Source organism: Sinocyclocheilus anshuiensis, unplaced genomic scaffold, assembly GCF_001515605.1.
Source record: "Sinocyclocheilus anshuiensis isolate Anshui unplaced genomic scaffold, SAMN03320099.WGS_v1.1 scaffold78, whole genome shotgun sequence".
NCBI lineage: Eukaryota > Metazoa > Chordata > Actinopteri > Cypriniformes > Cyprinidae > Sinocyclocheilus > Sinocyclocheilus anshuiensis.
The window spans coordinates 3,576,115-3,585,097 of record NW_015544250.1 but is presented as its reverse complement, the minus strand read 5'-3'; the positions used below and the strand labels follow the sequence as shown (position 1 = coordinate 3,585,097).

Genomic DNA, 8,983 nt, shown 5'->3' with positions numbered 1-8,983 from the left:
CAGACGATGTATAAATCTCAATTTCAAAAAATTGACCCTTATGACTGGTTTTGTGCTCCAGGTCTATATATGTGTGTCTAAATGCATTATTATTATTATTATTATTATTATTATTATGTTTTATATTGTTTGAAAGTTTTGAATAGAAAATAACAAAAAAAAACTATTCAAAATACAATAAAATATAAAAACGATAGATACACATATATTACTAATCATATTAGTTTTGAAAAAAGTTATTTTGATATTAATATCTATCAATCTATAGATCTATCTATAGATAGATAGATGGATACTATTTATAAATACATACATATATATATATATATATAATTTATTTTTAAAATGTTTATATATAAATATATTATTGATGTATTGTTTACAAATGTATAATTTTTTTAATTATATTTAAATTTATTTTATTTTTAATAGGTTTTTTTGCTAAATATCACAAATAATTTTGAAGAATTGGAAGTTACACATTGAATTAAGCATGAAGTAGAAATACTGAAACACTCCAATAATCAAAAAAAAATATTTCACAGTGTGTCCTGTGATCCAGGAAGTGATTGAACGTGGTATCTAACGCAGAGACAGTAGCAGTAAGCCTCTAGACTACGGTGTATTGGGATTCAGCAGCAGTCAGTGGGGAGAATTGGATTTGTTTTTGTTTTTTCACCTTCCAACTTCCCTCTCTCCTGACACCTTTGTTGAGGCAGTGCGAGACTCTTCTCTTGCTCTTCCTGCTTCTTCCGTTAAGCCAAAGATGGGCCATCTGCCAAGAATCTGCAATTTGAAGAGTCATTTCACAATTATGTCAATCTGCACGACTCTGAAAGAGGGCGGAGAAATGCAGATGGCAACTCTTGCTCACCCTTGAAGAACCGTTTAGAATATTACTTGAGTAAAAGTTTTAAAGTATGTGATATTTATTGTACTTAAGTATTTTTTAATATTAAACTTACTTAAGTATTGAAAGTACAAGTAAATTCAAAATAGAAAAGGAGCAAATAAATATAACAAATTGTTCTATACACGGTTTGAGCAGCAAGATCGTGTTCAGCTTTAACTCTTTCTTCCATTTTGTATCTTTGGGTTACTTCATCTGGTACAAAGACTCTTTCATTCCAACATAAGAAAACATTTCTTGCAAATATGGAACATGGATGCATTTAACCAGTAGTTACAAATGCATAAATAATGTTTTGTTTTAAACATAAAACGCTGAATATTGATATTTGAAAAGATTTAAAACATGAAAAGATGTGAAATTAAAGCGACCTGGCTAAGAACTGGCTAAGGACTCTTGCAAAATGCATTTTGTCGTATGCTTTTTGAAAAGAGCTCTAATGATTTTTCATTTGCAATATTATAGCTAAATTTCCTCTGAACACCCAATTGAGGATGATGTGCAAACGCTGAGGTCAAACTCCACCAGCAGCAAAAAGTGCCCATGGAATAGCCAGCATGCTTTCAATCCTGCATTTCAGCTCAGCATCCTTTATCGATTATACTCCAGTGCGTTGATGTCAAGACACGAAACGTCCGAGAGCGACCTCATGGTCCGCACATTATCCGTGGCTGAGAGGGCACTAATGAAATTGGATTCAGGCTCATCTGGAAAGTGCCCTCCTGTTTGATTTAATTAGCCAAATGTCTCTGCTCCCCATCCAAGCTAGAGTAAAATGATTTTCAACAACGGAGATTTGATGGGTCGCCGCAGTCTCCGGCAGAAAAACGTCTGGGTTTCGTGACAAAACTCCTGTCAATTATTCACTCCACCAAAGCTCTCATAGTATTTCAGTATACACTGAAATTTCAAGCTGGCCGTGAGGGACACCCTTCTTTTTTGCTTTCCTTTTTTCCCATCTGAAGGCTTATATAAGAGACAGCCACAAGCTCTTTAATTTCTAGGACAGTTTATTATTGCACCGACTGTTGACCTCATCGATGTCATAAGGTCACATACAAATTCAGATGTACTTTAGTGGAGATGTTGACAAGATTGAAAAGGCTAGACCTGTTTCAATTTGCTCTGAAACTGTCAGGAGTGACCCTTTAATGAACCCTGGTCCACCTTAATTATTGTTCATCCATAGACCAGCATTAAAGAAGACTGCAGGGCTCTGTTTCTTAATTTATAGGTTCCTATTTTAGGTTATTACCCAATGCGCTCATTATGTGCCGTCTGCTGCAGGAGGCTAGACACGGTCTTGAAATGGTTCTGTCATGACTTAACTGTAATGGGACCATAAACATAAGAAGATAATGTTAGTAGCAATCATGGAACATATTCGTCTAATAAGACGGTATGAATTCAGTATTTGTTTTGGTATGAATGATTTGAGTGCCGCATGTAGAGAAGTCATCACCAAGGACATTCGTCTGTTTTTAGTTTAAAGGTGAAGCGTCTTTTATCGGTATGCTACAAAATTCTGGACTCTCTGTTGACCTCTGTGATTGAAACATGAAACTGCAAGTTACATGTTATTTTATTTTTTCCAAATTTATTCAGTTGTACTTTGGCATTGCTTTTCTACATAGATTAATCTGATGGTTTGATATATGTAATATTGCATTAGAATTTAAATATAATTCATACATTTTAAATATATTAATATATCAAATATAGTTATTTAAAATATATATAAAATATATAAATATGTTAATATATTAAATATAGTTATTTAAAACTATATAAATAAAAATAAAATATAAATAAAAACTATAAATAAAATAACTAAAACAAAATAAATAAATAAAATTATAGTTATGAGTTACATATAATTTTAATATAGTTGTATAGTTTTATATATTAATACAAATATTAAAAATAAAAAAGATATAATATAACATTTAAAATATATTAAACATTTTAAATATATAATGTATAATATAAAATTTTAAACATATATCATGTATAATCTTATAAATTCTTAATAAATCTTATTATACTTTTTTTTATAATCATATCTTTCACATAATCTTTTAAATATAAAATGTAATGAATAATATTTAATAGTAATTGCATTTAGCACTGTATACGTTTTGTCAGTGCTTTGTCATAGCGCATAGTGTTAAGTCTTTAAACCAACGTGCACTGAAAAAAAAAGTGTAGACACATTTTCACTCAGATGTTCCTAGTAAATATCACAAATAATTTTGAAGAATTGGAAGTTACACATTGAATTAAGCATGAAGTAGAAATACTGAAACATACTCCAATAATCAAAAAAATTATTTTCACAGTGTGTCCTGTGATCTAGGAAGTGATTGAACGTGGTATCTAACGCAGAGACAGTAGCAGTAAGCCTCTAGACTACGGTGTATTGGGATTCAGCAGCAGTCAGTGGGGAGAATTGGATTTGCTTTTGTTTTTTCACCTTCCAACTTCCCTCTCTCCTGACACCTTTATTGAGGCAGTGCGAGACAGAGTTCTCTTGCTCTTCCTGCTTCTTCCGTTAAGCCAAAGATGGGCCATCTGCCAAGAATCTGCAATTTGAAGAGTCATTGCACAAATACGTCAATCTGCACGACTCCGAAAGAGGACGGAGAAATGCAGATTGCAACTCTTGCTCACCCTTGAAGAACAATTATATATGTTTATCCCATTTAATCGGTTTCATATGGCAGGGAAACTTGCTGGGGAGTTTGTTTGTCCTGCAATGTTTGTTGCATTGTCCTGCAACTTTAACATGTTAAGCAGGTCCAAAAATAGCAATAAACCAAAGCATAGCAGTGGGCAGTATTTTTAGATTAGTATTCCTGCACCATGCGGCTAAAGCATCTCCCTCCTGTCGTGTGTTTTCCTGCACAGACACAAGGGAAGATCCTTTCTCTCTGTCTTCCAGCTCGAATCCCACTGCAGGAACTTCAGCGTTACTTGGCAAGAGTTCTAGAATGTTTCACTGAGGGAGAGGATATGCTGTCCTTGAGCTGTTATCTGCCACTACTTCATAATGAACTGCGTCCCGTGGAAGTAATGCTCAATGAAGTGATGGATGGGGGAGACGGACAACAGACTCCAACTCCCAGACTGCTTTGATGTCTTGTGAGCTTCCACCACCCACTGAGCAACAATACACAGGGTTCCCACAATCATGGAAAACCTTGAATTAAAAATTTTGTAAAATTTCCATGCCTGAAGTTCAAGCTGGAAATTAAAAATGGAAATATAATACAAAAAAAAACAAAAAAACATGGAGAAGTCATGGAAATATTTTATTTTATTTTATTTTATTTCATTTATTTTATTTTTACATATATGATATCAAATATGACTTAAAAAAATGACTGATGCTCTGCGATTATCTGAAATCTAAATATCTATGTGTAATCATAATAGTTGTCATGAGTATACTGACTCATTATTCAGTACTAAATGGATTCTTTTATTTAATTTTTTTTTTATTTTAGCATGACATAAGCAGTTTCCGTTACAGATTTGCGCAAAACTTTATGCAATATTTTATAAATGGCGATAAAAAACTATTGCGAAATTATGACTTTGATGAAATTTCCATTTACCAATGTTATGCGACTAAACCGTAATTTTTTTCTCGCGCGATAAGTCATGGCGACAAATGTTGGTAGGTTTACATATATCGCAGCCACTGCACTAGCCATTATTTTTAACTGAAGGGGACGTAAGCGTGTATCTTTAGCGAAGCAGTGCGGAGAGCATTGACTAGAGTGGCTGCGATCAGCTCCGGTGGCTGTGTTGGAGCCGTAATGCGCCGCGGACGTGTGCAGTGTAAATATGTGGTTATTCAAGCATTAATGTCAAGGAAAGCCCCTTATACTTGAGAGCGGCCATGTATGAGGTGTTTCTTGAAAGTTATAGTACATTTAAGTATGATCATGTGACTTTTACACACTTCAGGTGACCTGTAAATGCGAAATAAACTGTTTCCATTGCAGTTTTGCGAAATTGTCCTTTTTCAAATTGCCTAAAAATCCACCTCATGTGAGCATTAAAACTTTTTAGATATACAGTATGTGTGTTTTTGCAAAATTGACGTGTTTTCATTGGGCGTTTTTTCAGTTCACAATTTCAATTTGCGCAATTTGAAGGGTAATGGAAATGCAGGTATAGAAATGTAAAATATTTAAAATATCTAAATTAGTAGAATGATAATCATAATAGTTGCCATGGGCAGACTTATTCTTTATTAAACATCCTCTTCGCTAAATGTGTTTTAGTTTAATAAATATTTTGGTTTATTAATTATGCAAAATATTCAACTACCAATAATAAGTGTGTAGTACTCTTCTTTCATCTCTGCAACACATATTCTCATATTTAAATCAATTCTGCAGATTTTACATTTAAAACCAGTACAGAAAATGCCAGTCTGCCAATTCTGTCCATGCCAGGCATGACAATTTTTTTTTCGTCCATATAAAATGTTGTTCTATAAATATGGCAGTTTACCAGAGGCCACGTCACGCAACTATAGGTTTTAGTTAAAGAACAGAACTGCTGATTAAGTTTACTCTATTTTCAGATGTTTGTAGGTGTAATTTTAGTTCTCTTGATCCGGCTGCTGGGTTTGACCCAAATAGGCCACACTGTCAACTCCCAGGTGTGGGTGGCTGAAAACTTCCTGCAACTCTTTCGCTCTGTGATCTGGACCTTTATGAGGGAAACCGAACTGCTTTAGCGGCTTTTGTGTTTTTGTAAGTGGGTTGTCCAGTGCTCTAGTGTACACCGGTGCTGCAGGCGCTCTTTTCATTAGCGATGGGGTGGTGTCAGAGGGCCCAGGTAATGCGCTCCCATGGCACTCGGCGAAGGGGACGGTCATTAATCAGCGGGACACGGCACCAGAGCAGAGCACATAATTAGGCTCTGAAACGCCACAGGATGCGGGGGTCACGCTCCCCTGACCCTTCATCAATAGGGCTGGGGAGGGGGTCTTAAGGAGGTATGACTCTGGGTGATGCTAGGGTGGGCCAAACAGAGGAGGGAAGCAGAAAGCGAGGCTGCGGTTATTTACCAATATCCATTTGTTTAGCATCGTTCGAGGCCAGAGTTACTCCCCTTTAAGTGTCAATGTGAAGGCCGCAGAGTTAAATGGCTGTATTATGTAGCTTAGAGAGACACCAAACCAAAAATCTTTTGACAGTTTTCATTATAAACCCATTTTTCTACCTTATAAAATCCAGAATGCTGCACAAAGCGATCAGCCAATCAGATCACAGGCAATCCAAACAATATTTGATGTGTATTTAATGTGTCTTCTCTGTTTCTTTCAGATCTTGGTGAACTCCATTACCCAGCCTGCACTGCTGTATGAGAATGTAGTGGTGAGCGAAGGGAACCCAATTTTAAGGGACATGCTGTTCAGCCCTGACCATCAATACATCTACACCCTCACAGATAAAGTGGTAAGACTTAAGGGAGTGTGCTGTTTGACACTGATGGTCGACGGGTTTTATTTGGCTAGAATGTTCTGAGGAGCCCGACGGACAAACAGTGTGGTTTGGTCACGCATCTGAGTCCCCAAAGACGCTAAATAGAGAGGAAAGTACACTTACACAGAATGAAAGTTCAAGTGAAGAGACACTTTTTTCCAAACATTTGGTTGAAATGGCAAGAATGATTTTTACATCAATGCATTTGGCGGACACTTTTATTCAAAGTGGATTATGTTGCATTTTACGATTTACATTTGATCAATTCAGAGATTCCCTGGGAATCGAACCCATGACTTTGGAGATCCAAGTTTTCGGCCCAAGTTTTATTTTAAAATAAGATTTAAAACATAAATATTAAAAAAAAATAAAAAATTGGGGGGAAAAAAATTTTCCCCCCAATTTTGTGTGTGTGTGTGTGTGTGTGTGTGTGTGTGTGTGTGTGTGTGTGTGTGAGCATGTGTGAAAGAGAGAGCCCCGGAACGTCTCCTGATTGTCTGCATGTGATATTCGACACTGTGTCAGCCCCCTTCCCATTTTTCCACACACAAGCGACGGCGCCTCTGGTAATTCACCACTTATCAGAGAAAATTGAGGAAGGGCTTCTCTGATCTTTTCTGATGGAAAAGAAAGCGTCCGAACCCCTGTCACCCCCACCATCCCCCTTTTCACTCAGACCGAGGGCTGGAGAATTCTCTTTCTCCTCTTTTTCTCCCGTCTCGCTCCTTCCTTTGTTTTCGTGCTTTCGTGTTCTCCTCACTAAGGGCTGATTGGAGTGCTTCCTGTCTTCCTCTCATTAAAGGGCATTTCCTTCATCACCATAACACATTTCACTCTCCGCTAGCCCACACCGCCTCTGATTAGAGCGCCGCACCGCAGCACCAGGCTAAAAAAAAATCAATGAAGATGCATCATCGGCCATAGTTTGCCCTAGCACCCTTAGGTATTCATGGTAAACCAGATGAGAGAAGAACGTAATCACCCTCACAGTGATTGTGCACTGTGCTATGCTATAATGTTGTGCATTATAAAGATTGTTGTATGCATTATAAAGCTATTCTTAATTGTCTTGATGTATCTCTGAAAGCCTGTCATAAACATGTTTGAATCAGTTTTCACCCCAAAAATGAGAATGAAAATGACATTTGACTATATTTTATAAAAAGGAAATATCTATTTTATTTATTTATTTGTTTATGTAGCACTGTGATGTTAATTGTGCAATTAAGCACCTTTATTTATAATTATCATTAGTGCAATGTAAAAATGCATTACTGTAGAGAAAAAATACCTCATTCTCATTAGCATGCAATAAAAATCCTGTTACTGTAATACAAAAAAAAACAATAACATTTTTGTAATATAAAAAATCGTTATTACTAATCAGAAAATAATTGTTTTAATACTTAAAAATATTTGTGTATTATGATAGTATTTGTTTGTACTGCCTTTATAATGATTTCAATGTAAAAAAAAAAAAATCATTGTGTTCGGACTGGATGATATTCCTTGCTGTATGACATTAATGAGAATTTAATGAAAATTAAAAACAAACTCAAACTCTGCATTGATGTCAGTGCAAACACCTATACTGTATATATTAGGGCTGTCAAAAAGGCTGAAAAACTAAATTCGAATTTTGTACTTAAATATTATCAAAAAATTCAAATTATATTCAAATTTAAAATGCATAATTTCAGTTAGGGTGAAGAAAAGCTGTTGGCTTCTTTCCTGAGGCCACAAGAGGGCCCGGTGTAGACAGCATCACTGATTATTAGGGCTGGGTATCGATTCAGATGTCCCGATTCGATTCAATTTCGATTCGCAAGCTCTCGATTCGATTTGATTCTCGATTTTTTGATTACATAAAGCTCTAATTGGTTTTCTTTTGGAAATATGTTTCAAATTCACACTGAATGCATTAATGACTGTAAAGCATGTCCGTGTGTGTCAAAATCATGATTAAAATGAAAATCGCAAAATTGATCAAAGAAATCGCGATAGTTTTTTTTTTTTCCATATCGCACAGCCCTACTTCGAACTGGTTTTCTTTAAAATACAAATCTTTGTAATCCCAGGCTATCTGTAATCAGAAGTAGGGCTTGGGTATCGATTCAGATGTCCCGATTCGATTTGATTTCGATTCGCAAGCTCTCGATTCGATTCGATTTTCGATTTTTTGATTACATTCAGTGAATATAGTTTTAATACAAATGCTATTGATATTTCTAAAAAATTAACCGTAAACATCAGTTTACAAATGGTGAATGAATAAAAAGAAATTAATAACCACATGCCTGTATTTTAAACCTATTCTTTTTTTTGTTGTATAGGGTCCTTTTTTAAATAATAATAGGGCCCTATAAAATGTTCTTAATTTTTCTGGTAATCAGATGAAGGCATAAAACATTAATTTAATTTATCCTAATCAAATGAAAATTAAACCCTTTTATTTTTTAGCAAACAAAGTGCTGCACAACAGAGGTTTACTGTTAAAATTAAAAAGAAAACAGATGTGATTATTCCTTTAAAAATAAAGATTTATTAATATTTATTAGCAGTAGTAGCA

The 8,983-nt window shown here is 35.1% G+C and overlaps 1 pseudogene; it reads left to right on the top strand.

The window, feature by feature from the left end:
* Positions 1–8,983, top strand: part of LOC107697957 (plexin-A1-like) — a 255,116-nt pseudogene that overhangs the window by 121,645 nt on the left and 124,488 nt on the right.